This window comes from Mustelus asterias, chromosome 23, assembly GCF_964213995.1.
Source record: "Mustelus asterias chromosome 23, sMusAst1.hap1.1, whole genome shotgun sequence".
Taxonomy (NCBI): Eukaryota; Metazoa; Chordata; class Chondrichthyes; order Carcharhiniformes; family Triakidae; genus Mustelus; species Mustelus asterias.
In genome coordinates this window covers 24,517,823-24,544,428 of record NC_135823.1, presented here as the reverse complement: position 1 = coordinate 24,544,428, position 26,606 = coordinate 24,517,823, and the positions used below count along the sequence as shown (strand labels likewise).

At 50.9% G+C, this 26,606-nt stretch overlaps 1 protein-coding gene across 2 annotated transcripts in view; it reads left to right on the top strand.

Annotated features, from left to right (window-relative positions):
• Window positions 1-21,048: 21,048 nt before the first annotated feature.
• rnf216 (ring finger protein 216) overlaps window positions 21,049-26,606 on the top strand; it is a 210,346-nt gene continuing 204,788 nt past the window's right edge. Inside the window, exon 1 of one of the 2 annotated variants that reach the window (XM_078240136.1) lies at window positions 21,049-21,459. The gene's annotated coding sequence lies outside the window, so the exon portion shown is untranslated. The remainder of the gene's footprint in view (window positions 21,460-26,606) is intronic. The other variant, XM_078240137.1, reaches the window with a different exon arrangement.

Here is a 26,606-nt window from a genome sequence, read left to right as displayed (position 1 = left end):
TTTCTTCCCACATTTGCTCGAACTCCCTCCATGTTGTTTAAGCACTTTCTAATAGTAAGATCAGTGAGGTTAACAATGATGGCATCGGGTGCCCAAATGCCCCAAGCTTCTGAAACCACTGGAGTGGCCACACATACACAGGTGCAGGTCAATCTGTGGGAACAACTGCACCGAGCTGGGCAAGAACCAGGAAAGAGCATTCTGAATCCAGCAACAGGCGGGCATCAGGCCATGCATGCAAATGATTTTTCCAAGGTTGCTCAAGACAGTGTCTGGGTGATTCACCCTCAATTTTGGGAAAATTCCAGACCATCCCCTAGGAAAGATTAACAACCTTAAGTATAACATTAGTCCAAGGATTGTAATGGAATATCTTTGTGATTGGATCTGAGAAAGATTGATTTTTATAACGCTCTGAAGTTGCAGATATCTGAATGTGAAGCAGCCTTAAAGTAGCAGCACCTCCTTCGCCTACAGCTGCACGAGTTTGGAAGCTGAACTTTCTTTGTGCAGCTCTGGCAGACTGGTGCCTTTGGAACGTCAGTCTGGCAAAGGATTTTTTGAAAAATGAACACACTTTGGTGTACTTTTTATGAGTGAAGTACTTGAGAAGGGAAGTCGGACAGACTTATAAGACATCCACCTTAAACATAACTTAAAGACTCAAACAGAATAAAATGGTTGGATCGGGGCAGTAAGGCATACAACATAAATACACACAGAGTCTCACTAATTGACTGGCCTGACTCACACATCTTTAATCAGATACCATAAATCCTACAGCTTTTCCTCGCCATAAAAAGTAATTACGGGATAATATGATATAAAGCAGTTTCTAATGCCCCTTAACTCAATAACCTGAGAAAGAGAAATATAACCTGCCTTTATTGTGATGTCAATTTTTTAAAAATAAGACTAAAGCAGAAAAGACAACTTCTGTTCACAATGATGACAATGTGGAGATTATTTATTGAATAATTTGCACAGTGCAATTATTCACCACTCAATCATTTTTGTCCCAATAATATTATTGTATTTTATAGAGTGATCATCTGATGCAAAGGTCTGCAATTTATCACAGCATTATTGTTAATATTTTACATATTGCAGATATATGCCAATACATGTTTCTTCTTTTGAACTCTACAGATGCGCTGCTTTCCTATAATTTTTGAAAAAATTATTTTTCTAAAAGATGATCTCCTGGGAGGTTGAAGTGATTTTAACTTTCAAGATTTGGATGAGTTCTCAGAACATTACCAGAATTTTCTGACAGAAATATTAAATATGAACAACATAAGAACTGAACGATTTCAAAAATATAAACATCAATATGAAATGCAGTTAAAGATATGGGATTTAATCTGAAAACTGACTGGGAAATCTCATATGATGCACTCAGAATAATGGAGCACTAGATGCCAATCAGACCAGTTTGACAGAACCATCCAATTAGTTCCACTGTCTCTTTCCCCATAGCCCAGCTATTTTTTCCTCTTCAAGTGTTTATCCAAATTACATTTTAAAAATAAAAGCACATTACTGCAGGTGCTGGAATCTGAAACAAAAACAGAAAATGCTGGAAAATCTCAGCAGGTCTGACAGCGTCTGCGGAGGGAGAATAGAGCTAACGTTTCAACTTTGGATGATTCTTTGTCAGAACTCTGTTCTTGCACCAATTACCTAAAGTCAAAGTCCTTTAGTAATCGACCTCCCACTCTCAATGGAAACAGTTTGTCCTATTTACTTTATCAAAGGGCTTTATAATTTTGAACACCTTTATTAAATGCCCCCTTAATCTTCTCTGCTCTAAGGAGAACATTCCCAGTTTCTCTCCATATAACTGAAATTCCTCAACCCTGGTTTCATCCTGGTAAATCTCCAAGACCTTGACCTCCAAGAGTGACAGTTGGTGTCTCAGTGAGGGAGTGCTGCTCGGGCTGCAGTAGAGAGTGACAGTTGGGGAAGTGTGGGGAAGTTTTTTTTTTTGTTTTCTTTTTTTTTTCTTGCTGGTAATGGCTTCAGGGATGGCAGTTCAGGCAGTATGCTGCATCTCCTGTGGGATGTATGTGGTGAGGAAATCCAGTAGTGTTTCAGGAGATTTTAGTTGTAAGAAGTGCATTAGATTGCAGCTTCTGGAGGAGCGTGTAAAGGAGCTGGAGGGGGAGGTAGAGGAACTCCGCATAATTCGGGAGGCGGAGGTGGAAGTTGATAGGAGTTATAGAGAAATAGTAACTCCTAGAAATGAGGCTTGGGTCAATGCCAGGAGGAGGGGTAAGAAGCAATCGGGAAGACAATCCCCTGGGGCGGTTCCCCTCCATAATAGGTTTTCGGTGCTGGAGGCTACAGTTGAGGAGGAATCAACTGAGCATAGAGAGCAGATCTCTGGGGGTGAGCCGAGTGAGAAAGCTCAGGTGGTTAGGGGCTGTAAAAGACTGGGCCTTGTGATTGGGGACTCCACAATTAAGGGGACAGATAGGAGGGTCGGAACTAAAGGTAGGGACTCAGGGTTGGTGTGTTGCCTACCAGGGGCTGGGGTCCGGGATGTGTCTGACAGGGTATTCAGGACTCTTAGGGGGGAGGGAGATAAACCACAAGTTATTGTACATGTGGGGACACACGACATAGGGAGGATAGGGGAAGGGGATATTAGGCAGGGATTTATGGAGTTGGGGTGGAAACTAAAGGCCAAGACTGACAGAGTGGTTATCTCTGGACTCTTGCCTGTACCACGGGATAGTTTAGAGAGGAATAGGGAGAGGGAAGGTTTGAATTCATGGCTGAAGGGATGGTGCAGGAGGGAGGGGTTCAGGTACTTAAGCAATTGGGGCTCGTACTGGGGAAGGTGTGACCTCTATGAGAAGGATGGTCTACACCTTAATCAGAAGGGGACCAATATCCTGGGGGGTAAATTTGCTAAGGCCATGCAGGGAGGTTTAAACTGATTCGGGGGGGGGGAGGGATCCTGAGTAGTGGGGCTGAAAGTGAGGGATGCATGGATGGGGACTGCAATGCACGGCATTGCAGAGGTGGGGTGGAGCAGGGTTTGAAATGTGTATACTTCAATGCCAGGAGTATTCGCAATAAAGTGGGTGAACTTGCAGCGTGGATCAGTACCTGGGACTTCGATGTTGTGGCTATTTCAGAGACATGGATAGAGCAGGGGCAGGAATGGATGCTGCAGGTCCCGGGGTTCAAATGTTTTAGTCGAAGTAGGGAAGGAGGTAGAAGAGGGGGAGGGGTAGCATTATTGGTCAGAGATTGTATCACAGTGTCAGAGAGGAGGTTTGATGAGGACTTATCTGTTGAGGTAGTATGGGCGGAGATTAGAAATAGGAGAGGAGAGGTCACCCTGTTGGGAGTCTTTTATAGACCTCCTAAAAGTTCTAGAGAGGTTGAGGAAAGGATTGCGGAGTCAATCCTGCTTAGGAGTGAAAGTAATAGGGCAATTGTTATGGGGGATTTTAACTTGACTAATATTGACTGGAATTGTTATAGCTCTAGCTCGTTAGAGGGGTCAGTTTTTGTTCAAAGCGTGCAGGAAGGTTTTTTGACTCAGTATGTAGACAGGCCAACTAGAGGTGAGGCTATATTGGATCTGGTGCTGGGAAATGAGCCAGACCAGGTGCTAGACTTGGAAGTTGGTGTGCATTTTGGTGATAGTGACCACAATTCGGTTACGTTCACCTTAGTGATGGAAAGGGATAGGCATGAACCTCGGGCCAGTGGTTTTAGCTGGGGGAAGGGTAATTATGAGGCTATTAGGAGAGAATTAGGAAACATAGGTTGGACTAGGAGATTACAGGGACTGGGAACGTCCGACATGTGGAGTTTTTTCAAGGAGCAGCTACTGCGAGTCTGTGATAGGTATGTCCCTGTCAGGCAAGGAGGAATTGGTAGGGCTAGGGAACCGTGGTGCACCAAAAAAGTTTCTTTGTTGGTTAAAAAGAAAAAGGAGGCTTATGTTCGGATGAGACGTGAGCACTCGGGTAGTGCACTAGAAAGCTTTAGATTGGCTAAGAGGGAGTTGAAGAGCGAGCTTAGAAGGGCTAAAAGGGGACATGAGAAGACTTTGGCGGATAGGGTTAAAGAGAATCCTAAGGCGTTCTATAGGTATGTCAAGAACAGAAGGTTGGTTAGGGCAAGTTTAGGGCCAGTTATAGATGGCAGAGGGAAGTTATGTGTGGAACCGGAGGAGATTGGTGAAGCATTGAACCAATATTTCTCTTCGGTGTTCACGCAAGGGGACATGAATATAGCTGAGGAGGACACTGGGTTGCAAGGGAGTAGAATAGACAGTATTACAGTTGATAAGGAGGATGTGCAGGATATTCTGGAGGGTCTGAAAATAGATAAATCCCCTGGTCCGGATGGGATTTATCCAAGGATTCTCTGGGAGGCAAGAGAAGTGATTGCAGAGCCTCTGGCTCTGATCTTCAGGTCGTCGTTGGCCTCTGGTATAGTACCAGAAGATTGGAGGTTAGCGAATGTTGTCCCATTGTTTAAGAAGGGGAACAGAGACTTCCCCGGGAATTATAGACCGGTGAGTCTCACTTCTGTTGTCGGCAAGATGTTGGAAAAAATTATAAGGGATAGGATTTATAGTTATTTGGAGAGTAATGAATTGATAGGTGATAGTCAGCATGGTTTTGTGGCAGGTAGGTCGTGCCTTACTAACCTTATTGAGTTTTTTGAGAAAGTGACCAAGGAGGTGGATGGGGGCAAGGCAGTGGACGTGGTATATATGGATTTTAGTAAGGCGTTTGATAAGGTTCACCATGGTAGGCTTCTGCAGAAAATGCAGATGTATGGGATTGGGGGTGATCTAGGAAATTGGATCAGGAATTGGCTAGCGGATAGGAAACAGAGGGTGGTGGTTGATAGTAAATATTCATCATGGAGTGCGGTTACAAGTGGTGTACCTCAGGGATCTGTTTTGGGGCCACTGCTGTTTGTAATATTTATTAATGATCTGGATGAGGGTATAGTTGGGTGGATTAGCAAATTTGCTGATGACACCAAAGTCGGTGGTGTGGTAGACAGTGAGGAAGGGTGTCGTAGTTTGCAGGAAGACTTAGACAGGTTGCAAACTTGGGCCGAGAGGTGGCGGATGGAGTTTAATGCGGAGAAGTGTGAGGTAATTCACTTTGGTAGGAATAACAGATGTGTTGAGTATAGGGCTAACGGGAGGACTTTGAATAGTGTGGAGGAGCAGAGGGATCTAGGTGTATGTGTGCATAGATCCCTGAAAGTTGGGAATCAAGTAGATAAGGTTGTTAAGAAGGCATATGGTGTCTTGGCGTTTATTGGTAGGGGGATTGAATTTAGGAGTCGTAGCGTTATGTTGCAACTGTACACAACTCTGGTGCGGCCGCACTTGGAGTACTGTGTGCAGTTCTGGTCCCCACATTACAGGAAGGATGTGGAGGCTTTGGAGAGGGTGCAGAGGAGGTTTACCAGGATGTTGCCTGGTATGGAGGGGAGATCCTATGAGGAGAGGCTGAGGGATTTGGGATTGTTTTCGCTGGAAAGGCGGCGGCTAAGAGGGGATCTTATTGAAACATATAAGATGATTAGAGGTTTAGATAGGGTGGATAGTGATAGCCTTTTTCCTCTGATGGAGAAATCCAGCACGAGGGGGCATGGCTTTAAATTGAGGGGGGGTAGTTATAGAACCGATGTCAGGGGTAGGTTCTTTACCCAGAGGGTGGTGAGGGATTGGAATGCCCTGCCAGCATCAGTAGTAAATGCGCCTAGTTTGGGGGCGTTTAAGAGATCCGTAGATAGGTTCATGGACGAAAAGAAATTGGTTTAGGTTGGAGGGTCACAGTTTTTTTTTAACTGGTCGGTGCAACATCGTGGGCCGAAGGGCCTGTTCTGCACTGTAATGTTCTATGTTCTATGTTCTATGTTCTATCCTTCCTAAAGCATGTTGCTCTGAATTGGACATAATACTCCAGCTGATGCCGACCTAACCAATGACTTGTCACACAACTATTGTTACGAACCCCCAAAAAACTGGGATTGAAATGGGCTGAAATCATTTTTAACCCGAGAATAAGGGTTTATATCTCAATTCTGCCCATATTCAGTTTCTCTTGAACATTTAATTTCTGTTTGGAGGAGGCTATGGGTAGACCTTCCACCCACAAACCCCCTCCCCTCCACACCACCAACTGATGTCAAGCATTTGTGGGGGTGGGGTGGGGGGGGGGGGGGGGGGGGGGTGCGTGGTCAGGGGGATGGGGAGAGGAATTCCTGAGATTCACCTGAATATTCCTTCCTTAAGATTCACAGGGCAGGATATGCAAATGACTCTCATCCCCAGAATTGAGGGGAATGGGGGGTGGGTGGTTTCTCGCTTTAGGCATCGGGGAGCAAGGCTTACGCTGAGCAACACATACATCAACAAAGTGAAAGTGCAAGAAATTCAAGGCCATTGTTTACATGACAAGCTATATGTAAAGCAAAATGAAATTGACTGGCAATGTTTCCTAAAATGGAGCAGGAATGAGGCTCTGCTTGTCTGGTTGTCAATGGCGTTGTCGACTCTAATACTCACTGGTCAGTAATGAACTACAGTCTAAACCAGAGGTCCTGTGAAAAGCTGCTCTCGCAGTGGCCACTGCTGCCAAGCTGCACCACCCTTCTCAGGTAAAGCAGCCCTTTGAGGCCCAAGTGGACTGATGACACTTTTTATAAGAATACTTCTGGCTGCTCTGCAAGTAGAGAAAGTAACAGATCACCTCGAGAGTCACTAACATTTACTCAAGTGAAGGTTTGAGATCTCTTAGGGGACTCCTGCAAGGCCTCAGCTTGTGTGAGTTCGCAGCCAGGGGTGAAATGCCCCCTGGGAGTCTGCGAGAATAATAAAAAAAACAAATTGAATTGGAAGTAGGACAGGCAGCAGCTGAGATATGCTGTCAATCCAAGTGATGCCATACAATGAGGGTATTTTTTGAATTAATTAAGTGCATCTCTACCCAATGAATAGCACTGAGAAGAGAGAGAGAGAGCAAGAAAGGGCGGGTTTTGGAAAAAGAGAGAAATTGGGAATTCAAATTGTGTCCAGTACCATATTTATACAGTAAGTATATTTTTAAAATAATGCTTCTTCAAGGTACATTTGTGACTCATTAGATACCAAAGCAACACAACTTCCAGGCTTAGGCTGAATAGTGGCAAGTTATATTTGTGCCACACAAGTGCCAATTAGGCTACTACTTATTGCCCATCCCCCACTGTCCTTGAGAGGTTGGTGATGAGCTGCCTTCTTGAACTGCTGCAGTCTATGTCAGTCTAAATCAGAGCCAGTATCTCTCTGTGTTCACACAGATTTTGGTTGTAGCGCAGAGAGAAAGAAAGTGCCAGCAGGTCTGTGTGGAAAGCTAAGGGCAGCACGGGGGCTCAGTGGTTAGCACCGCTGCCTCACAACGCCAGGGACCCATGTTCAATTCCAGCCTCAGGTCACTGTCTGTGTGGAGTTTGCACATTCTCCCTGTGTCTGCATGGGTTCCTTCAGGTGCTCCGGTTTCCTCCCACAGTCCAAAGAAGTGTGGGATAGGTTGATTGGCCATGCTAAATTGACCCTAGTGTCAGGGGGATTAGCAGGGTAAATGTGTGGGGTTACAGGAATAGGGCCTGGGTGGGATTGGTACAGACTTAATGGGCCGAATGGTCTCCTTCTGTACTGTAGGGATTCTATGGTTCTATGATCAGTTGGTGTTTGACTGCAACATGTGGAGAGAGAGGCAAGAGCGACAGAGGTGGCAGGATGAGGAAATAAAACATTAAGTGCATCTCTACCCAATGAATAGCACTGAGAAGAGAGAGAGAGAGCAAGAAAGGGCGGGTTTTGGAAAAAGAGAGAAATTGGGAATTCAAATTGTGTCCAGTACCATATTTATACAGTAAGTATATTTTTAAAATAATGCTTCTTCAAGGTACATTTGTGACTCATTAGATACCAAAGCAACACAACTTCCAGGCTTAGGCTGAATAGTGGCAAGTTATATTTGTGCCACACAAGTGCCAGCCAATAATTACCTCCAACAAGAGTAAGCATTTCCCCTTGATATTCATTCGCATTACTATCACTGAATTCCCCTACCATCAATATTCTGGGAATTACCACTGACCAGAAACTTAATTGGACCAGCTATATAAATACTGTGGCCACAGGGTAGAGACTGAAATTCTGAAGCGAGTGACTCATCTTCTGACTCCCCACTGTCTTCAAGGCACAATTCAGGAGTGTGATGGAATACTCTCCACTTGTCTGGATGAGTGCAGCTCCAACAACACTCAAGAATCTTGACACTATCCAGGACATAGAAGCCCACTTGATCAACCACCATCTTAAACATTCACGTCCTTCACCACTAACAGCGGCAGCAGTGTGTACCATATACAAGATGCACTGTAGCAACTCCCCAAGGACTCCTTTGACAGCACTTTCCAAACATGTGACCTCTACCATCTCAAAGGACAAGGGAAGGAGATGCATGGGAACACACCACCTGCAGGTTCTCCTCCAAGCCACACACCACCCTGACTTGGAACTTGATCATCTTTCCTTAACTGTCATTGGGTCTATATCCTGGAACTCCTTTCCTAACAGGAATGTGCGTGTACCCACACCACATGGACTGCAGGCTTCAGGAGAGCAGCTCACGTTCTCAAGGGATGAGCAACAAATGCTGGCCTTGCTAATGACACCCACATACCAATAAAGAATGTTTTATAAACTAGAAAATTGATAGGATTATTTTGTGAGATCTCTTCGGTCAGTCAGAGTGTGAGGAAAAGAAAGGTTCTCCTCCAAAGAAATGGAAAGACTGAAGGGCAACAGTCAAGTCTGTAAAACTAAAATAATAATAAATATATATATTTAATTGCTTTATTTTTTTATACAGAAAATACACTTGTGGAATTTTCATAACATAGGGAGGGGCCTGAGAAGCAAAATAGTTAAGACCTACTGTTATAAATATCCAACAAGTCCAACTCGGGCAACTCGCTGATGCTTCTCAACAACACCTTGCGCTACTGTGACCTCCACACTTAGAAAGACTAAGGCTGAAAATGGGAAGACCAAATTCCCCTCCAAATCAGGGAAATGCCAAATCAATGCACATTTATCAATGCTCCAGGATTGGCCTGGACTCTTCAGGAGTGTAAGTGGCTCATCACAACCTTATCAAGGGCAACTAAAGATGGATAATAAATTCTGGACTTACTAATGATGTCGAGAAAATTGCAAAAGTTACATTCAAATTGTTATGAAAAAATAATCGGGAAAATGTGTCATCAATATTGTGCATGTATGGACTGCATACTATTATAGGCTTTTTAAAAATCCAGTTAATTTTCCAGCTGATATTACAAAGGGAAATTTAAGGAAACTTGAATAGCTTAAAGAATTGAGGGTGGGGATCATTGAATCTCTACAATGCAGAAGGACGCCATTCGTCCCATCAAGCCTGCACCAACAATTCCACCCAAGCCCTATCCCCGTAACACCAAGACACGAAGGGACAATTTAGCATGGCCAATCCATCTAATCTGCACATGTTTGGACTGTGGGAGGAAACCAGGGCACCTGGATGAAACCATGCAGACAGGTGGATAATGTGCAAACTTCACATAGTCACCAAGGCTGGAATTGAACCTGAGTCCCTGGCGCTGTGAGGCAGCAGTGCTAACCACTGGCGCTGTGAGGCAGCAGTGCTAACCACTGTGCCATAATGCCACCCCTAAGTGCTGTTACTAAGACCTTAGTGAAACTATCAATGAGATTGTTTAACAAATATACTCTAGTGCAGCCGAGTGCTCGGCCACAGTTTCCAATCCTTAATGTTGACTTCTTCCAGGAATGCCCCAGGATTGTTCACTGCTCTGTATCCCTATTGCTGTAATGTCCTCCAGCCCTAAAACCTACCTAAAGCTCTGTAATCCTCTAACACTGCTCTTGTATGTATTTTCTCTTCCTTTGCCTTCAGCTACCTAGGGATGTCAAATTACCAGAAAAATTGGGTGTGTACATCACTTTTCCAAACTTGCCAAGCTTGAAAATATACATGAAGATGAAACTTATCGATTGGGTTTTACAGAGTTACTTGTGACAATTGCACTATAGAAAGGTTAAGCTAGGAAGTGTTCTTACCTAGAAGAGAAAGGGTCCGTTCGTCATGGAAAATACTGACACAGTGGACTCCATCACAATTTCATTGCGCACTCCTGCAAGTATAAAATAAACATTTAATTGGTTTTCAGTGGATTTTGATACCCTGGAGCTGTGACTATTAATTCTGTTGTGTATTTTTGTAACTTTTTTCTTTTTTTTGCTGGCTCTCGAAGGAGGGCAGAAAAGGTTTATCAGACTGATTCCTGGGATGATGGGATTGATGTATGAGGAGAGATTGAGTCAGTTAAGATTGTATTTGCTGGAGTTTAGGAGAATGAGTGGTGGGGGGGATCCCATTGGAACCTATAAAATTCTAACAGGACTAGACAGGGCAGATACAGGAAGGATGTCCCCGATGGTGGGGTGTCCAGAACCAGGGATCAGAGTCCGAGGATACAGGGTAGACCGTTTAGGACAGAGATGAGGAGAAATGTATTTATCCAGAGTGGTCAGCCAATGGAATTTGCTACCACAGAAAGTAGTTGAGGCTAAAACATTGAGGATGTGATCTTATGACCCCATCCCGCCCCAGCTTTCAGCAAGGCAAGGTGGTAAGATCAGCTGGGGGGGGGGGGGGATCAGGTTCATCCACGGTTTTTTGCCTCCCCCAATTATACCAGCATTGTTTTGCTGGCAAAATCAGCTTTGCGCCCAGAATCTAATTGTCACTTTAAACCCACATTCCTGCCTACCCTGATAACCTTTCAACCTCTTGTTACTCAAGGATCGATCTAGTTCTGCATTAAAAATATTCAAAGATTCTCTTTCACTGCCTCTTGTGGAAGAGAGTTCCAGAGAGTCACGATACTAAGAGAAAAAAATTCTCATCTCTGTCTTAAGTGAGTGACCCCTTGTTAAACAGTGACTCCTCGTGCTAGATACTCTGACAAGAGGAAACATCCTCTCCACATCACACTGTGAATACTCTTCAGGATCTTAAATGTTTCGAGCCTCTTTGGTGGAGCCCGTCACCAAAATATCATCCAGGTAATACTGGATCCCTCGGTAACCCACTCAATAATTGATCCAATGCCCTCTGGAAAAGAACTGGTGCTGACATGATGCAAAAGGGAAGACACTACTCGCGGAAAGATCCCGCTGAGTTACTATCATCAGAGGTGGTTGGGACTCTTCCGCGACTCTCATTTGGAGACAGGCCTGTGACAGGTTCATCTATGAAAATGTATTTCCCCCTGCCAATCCACTGAAGAAGTCCTCAATGAGAGGAAGTGGGTGTTGGTCCGCACACAGTGTTGGGCTGACAGTGACTTTGAAGTCCCCACAAATTCTAACCAGGCCATTCGTTTTTAAAATTGGAACAATTGGGGTGACCCATTCGCAGGTGGTTATTGGTTCCAGTGTCCCCATGTTCACCAGCCATTCTAGTTCTGCCTCCACTTTCGGCCGGATGGCCTACGGTACTGGATGCGCCTTCAGACTCCTTGGACAAATCTTTGGCTTCAGGTGAATTTTAATTTTGACCCCTTTCATCTCCCCTTGAACACGGCTTGTAGACTTGTTCTCGGGTCTGCCAGCCTATTCACTGCACCCCAATTTAATTGCAATTTCTGCAACCAAGAGCATCCAAACAAAGCAGGATAGTTGTTCTTGACCATGTACAATGGTAACTCTGCACATTGATCCCTCAGTTCTACCTTCACCAGAACATATCCTTTCAGTGGTACCACTTGTTCTTGGCTTGGTATGTAGTCTTGGCAGGTTTCAACAGCAGTGCTTTTATCTCTATACAGAGTGAGTAATCAGTGGCACTGCTGCCCCTGTATCCACCTCCATATTAATTGTCTTCCCTTCCATCTTGGGAAGGACCCAGAACCGATTGGCTGATATTAAGTTGAAATTCTGTAGATTTAGGCTCTTCTGCTTCCTCTGCAGATTCAGCCGATTCCCTGTCCCCTTCCGGGGTAGCGACATGTACTTTATGCCTTGTCTTCAGGTTGGTCTCTCTCTGACTCCCCTTTTCCTCTCTCAGTTGCGCCCTACAATTTCGGGCAATATGCCCCACCCGCTTGCATCTACGGCATTGAACTTCACGAGTCCAGCATGTTGACTCTTTGGGGCCAGACTTGCCACATCAGCAGCATTCTGCAGTTGGCACTGCATTCTGCTGTGCTTCAGTTACTTTGTGTGCTCAGGCACCGACACCCTTCATTTGCAGCCAGTTCCATCGTGGTTGCTATTTCAAAGGATAATTTGAAGTCTCGGACCTTTCATGAGAACATAAGAACATAAGAAATAGGAGCAGGAGTAGGCCATCTAGCCCCTCGAGCCTGCCCCGCCATTCAATAAGATCATGGCTGATCTGATAGTGGTTTAGTTCCACTTAGCCGCCCGTTCCCCATAACCCTTAATTCCCTTATTGATCAGAAATCTATCTACCTGTGTCTTAAACATATTTAATGAGGCAGCCTCCACTGCTTCAATGGGCAGAGAATTCCAGAGATTCACTACCCTCTGAGAGAAGAAGTTCCTCCTCAACTCTTCTAAACTGACTCCCCCTTATTTTGAGGCTGTGTCCTCTAGTTCTTGTTTCCTTTCTAAGCGGAAAGAATCTCTCTGCCTCTACCCTGTCTAGCCCCTTCATTATCTTATATGTCTCTATAAGATCTCCCCTCAGCCTTCTAAACTCCAACGAGTACAGGCCCAATCTACTCAATCTCTCCTCATAAGCTAACCCCCTCATCTCCAGTATCAACCTGGTGAACCTTCTCTGTACTCCCTCCAAGGCCAATATATCCTTTTGCAAAACTGCACACAGTACTCCAGTTGCGGCCTCACCAGTACCTTGTACAATTGCAGCAAGACCTCCCTGCTTTTATACTCCATTCCATTCGCGATAAAGGCCAACATTCCATTTGCCTCCTTGATCACCTGCTGCACCTGCAAACTGAGTTTCTGCAATTCGTGCACAAGGACCCCCAGGTCCCTCTGCACAGTAGCATGTTGTAATTTTTCACCATTTAAATAATGGCCCATTTTACTATTATTCCTTCCAAAGTGGATAACCACACACTTGTTTTCGTTAAGTGTTTTCATTGGATAGCTCCGTTACGGAGGCCACAAGCTAAATGGTCCCGTAAAGCTTGAAGAAACCCACCAAATTCGCAGTGCTCTACTAATTTTTTTTAAATGGCCACAGATGAAGTGGTGGACTCTCCTTCCAGCTGTACCCTGTTATAAAACTGAAAACGTTCCGCTATCATTGGTGGCTTGGGTGCAAAATGATTCCCTCACACCTCACTCAATTCCCCAAGGGGTTTCTCCACAAGCTTTTCTGGCTGCACCAGACTTCTAAGTGTAGTGAATATCTTACTCCCTCTGGTGCTGAGAAAGACCACTACCACAAGGTCTTCATTCACTTTATTAGCTTTTAAATATGAATGAAAATGCTCCGTATATAACATGCATCTCTCCATTTCTTCATTGAACGGCTGAATTTATCTGCCATTTTCTCATCCTGCTGGCAGAAAGTTTTCCTGGCACTTGCCTTTCAGTAGCCCTTCAAAGACCAAGTCCCCTTGTTTCACGTTCTTCGCGCTAGCCGTACCCTCACCGACTGTGCTCTCACTATTCTTCCTATCAAATGCAGCCCGAGTCCCCTCGCAATCGCTTTCTCACGATCATCTCAGTGCTCCCAGTTTAGAACTCCCTCTCTTATTCTGGCCGTTGACTGTGGCCTGAGTCCTCTCACGACCACTGCCGTTAGTCCATTTCCCAGCAAGTACCTTTCTCTAAAGGCGTTGAATGCAGCCCGTGTTGCCTAGCGACCGCTTCCCTCAATGCCTAGGCTAGTTCCCTGCGAGTCTACCCCAGTACCTCATCAATTCATGCCATTCTCAAAATCTGGGCAATGTCTGATCTTTCTCCTTTCTTCTGAAAAACCGGCAGTAACAAGCAGTCTGTGAGCCGTGTCTCAGCCTCGTCGCCAGGTCCAATTATGGACTACAAAGAAACCATGAGGTAAATGGGTGTAAAACAGATAATCCAATGTAACAGTAGCACAGTCAGTACAAGACTAACCTAGCACACTCCACCCTTTATGCCCCGGGTCACCTGAACCGCACTCTTAAAGGGGCATATATCCAACTATGTACATAGCAACTTTCTAATAGCTTTCCTAATTACTTGCTGTACCTATACACGAGCCTTTTGTGATTCATGCACCAGGACTCCCAGATCCCTCTGCACCTCTGAGCTCTGCAGTCGCTCACCATTCAGATCATAAGCTTTTTTTCATTCTTCCTGCCGAAGTGGACAATTTCACATTTGCATTTGGAAAGGAGAAGGGGGGAAGGGGCGGGGGCATGGATGGGGCAGATGGAGCAACAGGAAGAGGGTGAGGGGTGGAGAAAAGGAGAGGGTAGGGAGAGGACTGATATAGTGGTGTGGTGGGGGGGATAGGGAGAGCAGCGGAAGGGAGTAGGGACTGTGGTTAGGAAGGGGAAAGCTGCAGGGAGAGGGTGCAGCGGGAAGTAGTGGGCAGGTGGAGAGGGGTGGGTGGGGAGAGGGATGGGCAGTGGAGCAGGGGTGTGGAGGGGGAGGGTGGGGGCTGGAGGTCGGGAAAGGAGAAGGGAAGAGAAAGTGAGGAGCTGGGGTGGGCGCAGAGATAGGGGAAATTAGCTTGGGGAGGAATAGTTTGCGGGGGAGGGGCAATCGGCAGGGGAGGGGCAGTTGGTGGGGGAAGGGCAGTTGGTGGAAGGGATGGCATTGGGTGGGGGTTGGTGGGGAAGGGGAAGTTGGTGGGGGGAGAGAACAGTTGGCCATGGGGTGGGGGCAGTTGGTCAGGGGATGGGGCAGTTGGTCGGGGGATGGGGCAGTTGGCAGAGGGGAGGGGCATTGGGTGGGGGTTGTTGGGGAAGGGGAAGTTGGTGGGGGTTGAGCGCAGTTGGCCATGGGGTGGGGGCTGTTGGCCATGGGGTTGGGGCAGTTGGTCAGGCGATGAGGCAGTTGGTCAGGGGATGGGGCAGTTTGATTTGATTTGATTTATTATTATCGCATGTATTAGTATACAGTGAAAAGTATTGTTTCTTGTGCGTTATATAGACAAAACGTACCGTTCATAGAGAAGGAAACAAGAGAATGCAGAATGTAATGTTACAGTCATAACTAGGGTGTAGAGAAAGATCAACTTAATGCGAGGTAGGTCCATTCAAAGGTCTGACAGCAGCAGGGAACAAGCTGCTCTTGAGTCGGTTGGTACGTGACCTCAGACTTTTGTACTAATCTGGTGCACTTATAAAAGTTGGTGAGAGTTGTAGCTGACATGCCAAATTTGTTGGACAGGGGATGGGGCAGTTGGTTGGGGGGAGGGGGCAGTTGGCCAGGGGATGGGGCAGTTGGTCAGGAGGTGGGGGCAGTTGGCCAGGAGATGGGGCATTTGGCCAGGGGATGGGGCAGTTGGCCAGGAAATTGGGCAGTTGGTCAGGGGAGCGGGGGCAGTTGGTCGGGGGAGGGGCAGTTGGCCAGGGGATGGGGCAGTTGAACAGGGGATGGGGCAGTTGACCACGGAATGGGGCAGTTGGTCGGGGGAGCGGGGGCAGTTGGTCAGGGAGACAGGGGCAGTTGGCCAGGGGATGGGGCAGTTGGCCAGGGAATGGGGCAGTTGGTCGGGGGAGCGGGGGCAGTTGGTCAGGGGAGGGGCAGTTTGTCAGGAGAGGGACAGTTGGATGGGGATGGGGCAGTTGGTTGGGGAAATGGGGCAGTCGGTTGGGGGGGATGGGGAAGTTGGTCGGGCAGAGAGACAGTTGGATGGGGATGGGGCAGTTGGAAGGGGGGGGCAGTTGGTTGGGGAGGGACAGTTGGACATGGGATGAGGCAGTTGGTCAGGGGAGGGGATAGTTGGTTGGCGGGAGGGGGCAGTTGGCCAAGGGAGGGGCAATTGGTTGGGAGGAGGGGCAGTTGGTCGGGGAGAGGGGCAGTTGGTTGGTGGGAGGGGCAGTTGGTCGGGGAGAGGCAGTTGGTGGGGGGGAGAGCCAGTTGGTCAGGGGGAGGGGCAGTTGGTCGGAGAAGTGGCAGTTGGTCGGAGGAGTGGCAGTTGGTTGGGGGAGGGGCATTTGGTCGGGGGAGGGGCAGTTGGTTGGGGAGGGGCAGTTGGGCGGGGAGAGGGCCAGTTGGTTGGGGAGGGGCAGTTGGTCGGGGGGGCAGTTGGATGGGGAGGGGCAGTTGGTCGGGGAGAGGGGCAGTTGGTTGGGGAGGGGGCAGTTGGTCGGGGGAAGGGGCAGTTGGTCGAGGGAAGAGGCAGTTGGTCGGGGGAGGGGCAGTTGGTCGGGGGAGGGGGAGTTGGTTGGGGGAGGGGCGATTGGTCGGGGGAGGGGCAGTTGGTTGAGGGAGGGGCAGTTGGTCAGGGGATGGGCAGTTGGTTGGGGGAGGGGCCGTTGGTCGGGGGAGGGCAGTTGGTCGGGGGAAGGGCAGTTGGCCGGGGGGGGGGGGGGGAGGGCAGTTGGTCAGGGAAGGGGCAGTTGATCGGGGGAGGGGCAGCTGGTCAGGGGAGGGGCAGCTGGTCAGGGGAGGGGCAGCTGGTTGGGGGAGGGGCAGTTGGTCAGGGGATGGGCAGTTGGTTGGGGGAGGGGCAGTTGGTCGGGGGGGGCAGTTGGTCGGGGGGGGCGGTTGGTCGGGGGAGGGGTGGTTGGTCGGGGGGGGCGGTTGATGGGTGGAGGGGCGTTTGGTCGGTGATGGGGCAGTTGGTTGGGGGAGGGGTGGTTGGTCGGGGAGAGGGGCAGTTGGTTGGGGGAGAGGGGCAGTTGGTTGGGGGAGAGGGGCAGTTGGTTGGGGGAGAGAGGCAGTTGGTTGGGGGACAGGCAGTTGGTCGGGGAGAGGGGCAGTTGGTCGAGGGAAGGGGCAGTTGGTCAGGGAATGGGGCAGTAGGTCGGGGGAGGGGCAGTTGGTCGGGGGAAGGGGCAGTTGGTCAGGGAATGGGGCAGTTGGTTGGGGAGAGGGGCAGTTGGTTGGGGAGGGGTAGTTGGTTGGGGGGGCAGTTGGTTGGGGAGGGGCAGTTGGTTGGGGAGGGGCAGTTGGTCAGGGGGAGGGCCAGTTGGTCGGGGAGGGCCAGTTGGTCGGGGAGGGCCAGTTGGTCGGGGAGGGCCAGTTGGTCGGGGGAGGGGCAGTTGGTCGGGGAGAGGGGCAGTTGGTCGGGGAGAGGGGCAGTTGGTTGGGGAGGGGCAGTTGGTCGGGGGGCAGTTGGTCGGGGAGAGGAGCAGTTGCTTGGGGAGGGGCGATTGGTCGGGGGAGGGGCAGTTGGTTGAGGGAGGGGCAGTTGGTCAGGGGATGGGCAGTTGGTTGGGGGAGGGGCCATTGGTCGGGGGAGGGGCAGTTGGTCGGGGGAAGGGCAGTTGGCCGGGGGGGGGGGAGGGCAGTTGGTTGGGGAAGAGGGCAGTTGGTCAGGGGAGGGGCAGTTGGTCAGGGGATAGGGCAGCTGGTCGGGGGAGGGGCAGCTGGTTGGGGAAGGGGCAGTTGGTTGAGGGAGGGGCAGTTGATCAGGGGATGGGCAGTTGGTTGGGGGAGGGGCAGTTGGTCGGGGGGGCAGTTGGTCGGGGGGGGCGGTTGGTCAGGGGGGGGGGTGGTTGGTCGGGGAGAGGGGCAGTTGGTTGGGGGAGAGAGGCAGTTCGTTGGGGGACAGGCAGTTGGTCGGGAAGAGGGGCAGTTGGTCGAGGGAAGGAGCAGTTGGTCAGGGAATGGGACAGTTGGTCGGGGAGAGGGGCAGTTGGTTGGGGAGGGGTAGTTGGTTGGGGGGGCAGTTGGTTGGGGAGGGGCAGTTGGTTGGGGAGGGGCAGTTGGTCAGGGGGAGGGGCAGTTGGTTGGGGAATGGGGCAGTTGGTTGGGGAGGGGTAGTTGGTTGGGGGGGCAGTTGGTTGGGGAGGGGCAGTTGGTTGGGGAGGGGCAGTTGGTCAGGGGGAGGGGCAGTTGGTTGGGGAGTGCCAGTTGGTCGGGGGAGGGCCAGTTGGTCGGGGGAGGGGCAGTTGGTCGGGGAGAGGGGCAGTTGGTTGGGGAGGGGCAGTTGGTCGGGGGGAGGGGCAGTTGGTCGGGGGGAGGGGCAGTTGGTTGGGGAATGGGGCAGTTGGTTGGGGAGGGGTAGTTGGTTGGGGGGGCAGTTGGTTGGGGAGGGGCAGTTGGTTGGGGAGGGGCAGTTGGTCAGGGGGAGGGGCAGTTGGTTGGGGAGGGCCAGTTGGTTGGGGGAGGGCCAGTTGGTCGGGGGAGGGGCAGTTGGTCGGGGAGAGGGGCAGTTGGTTGGGGAGGGGCAGTTGGTCGGGGGGCAGTTGGTTGGGGAGAGGGGCAGTTGCTTGGGGAGGGGCAGTTGGTCAGGGGGAGGGGCAGTTGGCCAGGGAAGCGGCAGTTGGTTGGGGGAGGGGCAGTTGGTCGGGGAGAGGGGCAGTTGGTTGGGGAGGGGCAGTTGGTCGGGTGAGGGACAGATGGTTGGGGGAGCGGCAGTTGGTCGGGAGAGGGGCAGTTGGTCAGGGGAAGGGCAGTTGGTCGGGGGAGGGGCAACTGGTTGGGAGGAGGGGCAGTTGGTCGGGGAGAGGGGCAGTCGATTGAAGGAAGGGGCAGCTGGTTGGGGGATGGTCAGTTCGTAGGGGAAGGGGCAGTTGGTTGGGGAGGGGCAGTTGGTCAGGGAATGGGGCAGTTGGTCGGGGGGAGGGGCAGTTGGTCGGGGGGAGAGGCAGTTAGTCAGGGAATGGGGAAGTTGGTCAGGGAATGGGGCAGTTGGTTGGGGGAGGGGCAGTTGGTCGGGGGAAGGGGCAGTTGGTCGGGAGAAGGGGCAGTTGGTCGGGGGAAGAGGGCAGTTGGTCAGGGAGAGGGACAGTTGGTTGGGGGAGGGGCAGTGGTCGGGGGAGGGGCAGTGGTCGGGGGAGGGGCAGTTGGTCGGGGGAGGGGCAGTTGGTTGGGGAGAGGGGCAATTGTTTGGGGAAGGGGCAGTTGGTCAGGGAATGGGGCAGTTGGTCGGGGAGAGGGACAGTTGGTTCGGGAGGGGCAGTTGGTTGGGGAGGGACAGTTGGGCGGGGAGAGGGGCAGTTGGTTGGGGGAGAGAGGCAGTTGGTTGGGGGAGAGGCAGTTGGTTAGGGAATGGGGCAGTTGGTTGGGGGAGGGGCAGTTAGTCAGGGGAAGGGGCAGTTGGTCGGGGAGAGGGGCAGTTGGTTGGGGAGGGGCAGTTTGTTGGGGAGGGGCAGTTGGTCGGGGGGAGGGGTAGTTGGTGGGGGAGGGGCAGTTGGGCGGGGAGAGGGGCAGTTGGTTGGGCAGGGGCAGTTGGTTGGGGGAGAGGCAGTTGGTCGGGGAGAGGGGCAGTTGGTCGGGGGAAGGGGTAGTTGGTCGGGGGAATGGGGCAGTTGGTCGGGGAGAGTGGTAGTTGGTCGGGGGGGCAGTTGGTTGGGGAGGGGCTGTTGGTCGGGAGAAGGGGCAGTTGGCCGGCGGAATGGGGCAGTTGGTCGTGGAGTGGGGCAGTTGGTCGGGGGGGGCAGTTGGTTGGGGAACGGCAGTTGGTCGGGGAAGGGGCAGTTGGTCGTGGAGTGGGGCAGTTGGTCGGGGGGCAGTTGGTTGGGGAAGGGCAGTTGGTTGGGGGAAGGGGCAGTTGGTCGTGGAGTGGGGCAGTTGGTCGGGGGGGGCAGTTGGTTGGGGAAGGGCAGTTGGTCAGGGGAATGGGGCAGTTGGTCGTGGAGTGGGGCAGTTGGTCGGGGGGGCAGTTGGTTGGGGAGGGGGTCGGGGGAATGGGGCAGTTGGTCGGGGAGAGGGGCAGTTGGTTGGGGAATGGGGCAGTTGGTCGGGGAGAGGGGCAGTTGGTTGGAGAGGGGCAGCTGGTCGGGGGGGGCAGTTGGTTGGGGGGAGGGGCGGTTGGTTGGGGCGGGGCAGTTGGTTGGGGGAGGGGCGGTTGGTCGGGGGGAGGGGCCGTTGGTTGGGGCGGGGCAGTTGGATGGGGGAGGGGCAGTTAGTCAGGGGAAGGGGCAGTTGGTTGGGGAGAGGGGCAGTTGGTTGGGGAGGGGCAGTTTGTTGGGGAGGGGCAGTTGGTCGGGGGGAGGGGTAGTTGGTGGGGGAGGGGTAGTTGGTTGGGGAGGGGCAGTTGGGCGGGGAGAGGGGCAGTTGGTTGGGCAGGGGCAGTTGGTTGGGGGAGAGGCAGTTGGTCGGGGAGAGGAGCAGTTAGTTGGGGGAGGGGCAGTTGGTCGGGGAGAGGGGCAGTTGGTCGGGGGAAGGGGTAGTTGGTCGGGGGAATGGGGCAGTTGGTCGGGGAGAGTGGTAGTTGGTCGGGGGGGCAGTTGGTCGGGGAGGGGCTGTTGGTCGGGAGAAGGGGCAGTTGGCCGGCGGAATGGGGCAGTTGGTCGTGGAGTGGGGCAGTTGGTCGGGGGGGCAGTTGGTTGGGGAACGGCAGTTGGTCGGGGAAGGGGCAGTTGGTCGTGGAGTGGGGCAGTTGGTCGGGGGGCAGTTGGTTGGGGAAGGGCAGTTGGTTGGGGGAAGGGGCAGTTGGTCGTGGAGTGGGGCAGTTGGTCGGGGGGGGCAGTTGGTTGGGGAAGGGCAGTTGGTCAGGGGAATGGGGCAGTTGGTCGTGGAGTGGGGCAGTTGGTCGGGGGGGCAGTTGGTTGGGGAGGGGGTCGGGGGAATGGGGCAGTTGGTCGGGGAGAGGGGCAGTTGGTCGGGGAATGGGGCAGTTGGTCGGGGAGAGGGGCAGTTGGTTGGAGAGGGGCAGCTGGTCGGGGGGGGGGCAGTTGGTTGGGGGGAGGGGCGGTTGGTCAGGGGAGGGGCGGTTGGTCAGGGGAGGGGCAGTTGGTCTGGGGGAGGGGCCGTTGGTTGGGGCGGGGCAGTTGGTTGGGGGAGGGGCGGTTGGTCGGGGGGAGGGGCCGTTGGTTGGGGCGGGGCAGTTGGATGGGGGAGGGGCAGTTGGTTGGGGGAGGGGCGGTTGGTCGGGGGTGAGGGGCCGTTGGTTGGGGCGGGGCAATTGGTTGGGGAGAGGGACAGTTGGTCGGGGGAGGGGCGGTTGGTCGGGGGAAGGGCCAGAAAGGGTCGGGGCCAGAAACGGGCGGGGCCGGGTCTCCTGTCACCACAATCGTCCGCGCGGCTGCGTCTGCGTCTGGCGGTTAACGCCGCCGTGGTGACGCTGTGTGCGTCAGTTCCGGTGTTTGGAGGCTCGGGGCCTGGGCTGCGGATCGCCATGGGGGAGCAGGCTGCGGGAAGGCGAATCCACACACTAACAACACTGTAGAAAACACCTTCCAGCGCCGACTGACACACCTCGGGAAGAAGCGGAGGAGCCGCTGCCGGATCCGCACTCAGAATTGGTGAGAGACCCGAGAAACAAGCCTGTGCTGTCTGGAGATTCGGCCCGCTCTCACTGGGGCAGTGACAGGGGACACACAGCCTCCCAGTGACCCCCAAACCCCTTCACAGCCTCACTGTGCCCCCCAAACCCCTTCACGGCCTCACTGTGCCCCCCAAACCCCTTCACGGCCTCACTGTGCCCCCCAAACCCCTTCACAACCTCACTGTGCCCCCCAAACCCCTTCACAGCCTCACTGTGTCCCCCCAAACCCCTTCACAGCCTCACTGTGCCCCCCAAGCCCCTTCACAGCCTCACTGTGTCCCCCAAGCCCCTTCACAGCCTCACTGTGCCCCCCAAACCCCTTCACAGCCTCACTGTGCCCCCCAAACCCATTCACAGCCTCACTGTGCCCCCCGAACCGCTTCACAGCCTCACTGTGCACCCCAAAGCCCTTCACAGCCTCAGTGTCCCCCCAAACCCCTTCCCAGCCTCACTGTGTCCCTTCACAGCCTCACTGTGCCCCCCAAAGCCCTTCACAGCCTCACTGTGCCCCCCAAAGCTCTTCACAGCCTCACTGCCCCCCGAACCCCTTCACAGCCTCACTGTGCTCCCCGAACCCCTTCACAGCCTCACTGTGCCCCCCAAAGCCCTTCACAGCCTCACTGCCCCCCGAACCCCTTCACAGCCTCACTGTGCTCCCCGAACCCCTTCACAGCCTCACTGTGCCCCCCAAAGCCCTTCACAGCCTCACTGTGCCCCCCAAAGCCCTTCACAGCCTCACTGTGCCCCCCAAATCCCTTCACAGCCTCACTGTGCCCCCCAAACCCCTTCACAGCCTCACTGTGCACCCCAAAGCCCTTCACGGCCTCACTGTGCCCCGCGAACCCCTTCACGGCCTCACTGTGCCCCCCGAACCCCTTCACAGCCTCACTGTGCCCTCCGAACCCCTTCACAGCCTCACTGTGCCCTCCAAACACTTCCCCAGCCTCACTGTGCCCCCCAAACACTTTCACAGCCTCACTGTGCCCCCCAAACCCGTTTCACAGCCTCACTGTGCCCCCCAAACCCCTTCACAGCCTCACTGTGCCCCCTAAACCCCTTCACGGCCTCACTGTGCCCCCTAAACCCCTTCACAGCCTCACTGTGCCCCCCAAACCCCTTCACAGCCTCACTGTGCCCCCCAAACCCCTTCACAGCCTCACTGTGCCCCCCAAACCCCTTCACGGCCTCACTGTGTCCGCCCAAACTGTCACTGTGTCCTTCAACCCTCTTCACGGCCTCCCGGCGACCCTCCCCCCAACCCTCTTCACAGCCTCCCGGCGACCCTCCCCCCTACCCTCTTCATGGCCTCCCGGCGACCCTCCCCCCAACCTTCTTCGCGGCCTCCCGGCGACCCCCCAGTCCCCTTCACAGCCTTTGCCCTTTCCCAAACATGCCCCCATCACCCCTGCCACCCTCTGCCCCTTCCCTCATCGTCCGCCCCCTCTGCCCCCATTGTCTCTGCTTCACCCTGATCGCCTCCCCCCCAACCTAATCGTGAGCCCCCCCCCAAATATCCCCAACATTAAGAACTGTAGGATGATTTGTAATGCTGTCCGTGCTTTAAAATGTGTCCAGTGTTAGAAAGGCTGCTCTGTAATCGAAGAGGGCTATGTATATTTTGACACACATGGCCAGTCTGTAGTTTTATGTTGTATTCCTGGTTCTGCTGACGTGGTTATGTGAGGCCAATCTGTTAATGTTTATTCCTCATCCCTGCCTCCCTCTCCCCGCTTCCAAAAAGAATGTTGTATTGGACCCAAGTTCACAGCACAAGAGAAGACAATACTCAAAGCAGTTCAGAGGTTCTATATTTAAAAATGAGCAGCCCACCCTCCCCCAGAGAAAGCTAAGTTGCCATTGAGGTATGGTTATACCCAGCCTGCTCCCTCAACCTTCATGTGTCTTTGTCCAAGGATGGAAAATAATATAGGCTGCCAATGAGTATATATGTATTATGTCTAAAATTTGTACAATTCACGAGTCCATATTTTCTAATCAATTGTGCAGTCTTTCTATGCAAGAAAAATTTGATTGCAAAGCAAGTAATGGCACAAGAATATGTTGGCTTTGTTCAGTATCATATTAAAAACGAAAGGTGCTTGGAACCACATGCTGTTTGATTTGCATCAAGCACCCGGTTGACGTGATTCACAAAAGGGTTATGTTTTCAAACTGAAAGAAGTGACTGCCACTCCGCTGAGTTATAATTCACAGCCAGACTGGAGCTGTGCTGTGTCCTGCAACATGCATGCAAGAATTTCTAATAGTTCTAAAAATCCAGCTTCGACAAGAACAGCTTACATGAGGAGATGACAATGCAGACAGGAGGATCATGGGTTTAATCCTTGACTTGTTCAGAAGCAGCAAGGTTGCCGGATTTAGTTGTGGCTTTTGGGCTTGGAAGGGGAAAAACCAGCCAGGGTTCCTGTATGTAGAAATTTCCTGAGAAGGTTGGGTATAAAAGCAGACATGCTGGAAATACTCAGCAGATGAGGCAGCTTCTGTGGAGAGAGAAACGGTTAACATTTCAGTTCAATCATCTTAATCCGAGCCGACAAGATTTGGTACAAGCTGCGAACATCACTCCTCTCTTTCTCCTGACACTCGCTGTCAAAGTCTAAATATTAATCGGCACTTTGAGAGGCCTCAGAGTACTCTGTGACGATGATGATTTTCCTACCATTGAGATCATCCTGAGCCTTGTATGCTGCCTTACATTGCTCTGGTTAACTGTATTAAGGCCATTCCTCCCCTGTGTGTCACTGTTTGGGCCTTTGCATCCCCTTCACTTGAATTTTTGTGAACTCATTGTACTGTCAGCCTCGGCTCAGAAACTGACAGATGAGAAACTTGTTCTCCCTTTCTCCGATTCTGGCAGGTGCTTGCTAAACCTGAGGCCATGCTGGGTCTTGGACTGATCCTGGACAATTGTCAAGGTGCTGTTGACTTTCACTTTATCATCTTTGCACACCCCAATAGCAGTAGGAAGAGTTTATCCAATTATCGGATTATAAGGTTTCTTTGCCACCGCTTCCAGGGTCGTGGCCAGCATTTCTCCTTGAAGCAATATCAGTAGAAACAGATTATCCTGTTTATTTAGTTTGCTGTTTGTGAGATCTCGGTGTGCAAATTATTCACAGCTTTTGTTTACAAAACTACAATGGCTACTTTGTTTCTAAAAGCAGTCCCCCCCCCCCCCCCCCCACCACCTTGCTCACCTTCAACGACACTGCCATAATTTCTGCAGTTTTCTTCGTGCACCCTGATATCCTTTGAGATTCGTTGAGCTGTTACATTTGTAAACTGTGATGTTTCTTATAGGAGCGATGAATATCATGAAAACAAAATAATATACAAAAAGCCACTCCCTGTAAAGGTCCCTCCATCTTAACTGGACCGGCAGATTTATCACATACAGTGCATGTTAATCCTGACACAGAACTTAATAACATCCTAATTAAGCAGCTGTGTCTCAATTAACTTCACTACACCAAGATCCTTGACAACTTTTTTCGACACTACCTTCCATAAATTGGACTATGGGGGAACCATCCCTGCAGCCAAATATTTTTTTTAAGAAAAAGGAGTTTAATGTTTTTGTTTGAGCAAAGTGAGAGCCCGAAACCTGCTTTTTCCCCTGTGATAACATGGGTGAAAATGAGATTTGTTTTTAATAGTAAGTGGAATAAAGTTAATGCTAGAGAATTGCATAAAAAATCAAATGTGCAATGTGCATTGTCTGCTGTATTTCAGAGTATGCTCAGAACCCACAACTTGGTGGCAAGAGAGGAATTGGAATGCATACTGTGCGGGCGTTGCAGGAAATTTGGAAATAAAGTGCATCCAAATTTCTGTCCCTGGGTTTAAAAGGAAAGGATTGATTGCCATAATTCAAATGCCTGGCATCTAGAATTTTAGTGCTGGCTCATATCAGCCTTTTAAATGGAATCCTTTTGTAGAAACTGCAAATTTGGAGGAAAAGAAAGTCTGTTGATTTATCAATTTCCTGACTTCAGTGGAACCACTTGGAAATAATGGGAAATAGTCCAGTGAAAGCACAACAGGGAAAGTGAACACAGGTTATTTTTATATCTGTTACCAGTATTCCAATACAGTGTAATAGCAGACGTGAAATTATCTTACTGCTCCACATCGACTGTGGCAAACTGCTCTCACTTCAATTGTAGAGGTTTTTTTGCTGGTGGGAAAGACGCACTCGTGGTTGTGGAACTTTCATTGGTGGGACGAGAGAAGTAACAGAATAATTTGAGGTGATGAGTTGGGGATGTTAGTTGAAAGTATTATGCATTAGTCTCAACATATTAAATACACCTACCACTTTAATTTCAATCCAGTATTTTTGTTTATGTATTTAAAGGGAGAGGATAGGGGAATAAGACACGAACGGGCCATTTGTCAATAGATCTGTTATTTAAAGCTATCTACTTAACTCTCTTTGGATATGGCAAGTCATGTGCTGTTTTCAAATGGAGCATGTTGAACTCTGCCTGAGTTACTAAAGGCTCACCTCAGACCTCGGGCTGAAGCACAAGCAAAGAATGAGCTTACGTGTATTTTGCACCTTTCATGACATCAGTGTGTCCCGAAGTACTTTACAACTGATGAAAGAGGGTAACCATCGTTGTAATATAGGGCATTGCAGCCACTCATTTATACATAGCAAAGCAATGATACAGATAACTAAATCTCCCGTGCCTTCTCTTCATCTGTGCAAATGGAATTAAAGCATGGGAGGTGGCATAGGAGAGATTGTAGGAGGTCATGGGTGATTGAGATGTTTTCCCCAAAGTGATTTATTTCAAATAGGAATATATATATTGGATTTGTGTGCAAGTTAGAATGTTTACATAGTGAACATTATGGTTTTGGTGACTTTTCTTTTTGCACTTAACCCTTTCCCACTTATGAGAAAAATGGGATCCAGGGTTCACTTCTGATGCAAACAAGAAAGACCAATTCGTGCTACTTAGGCAGTATGTATTAAATTTTGTTATTTATCATTCTCTGTACACTGAGTTATCGAGTGAACAATAAGGAAGTACAGGACCAGACTATGCTGTCCACTTGTCCTGTGCAGTTTGCAGAATAACTTCTTACTCCCCT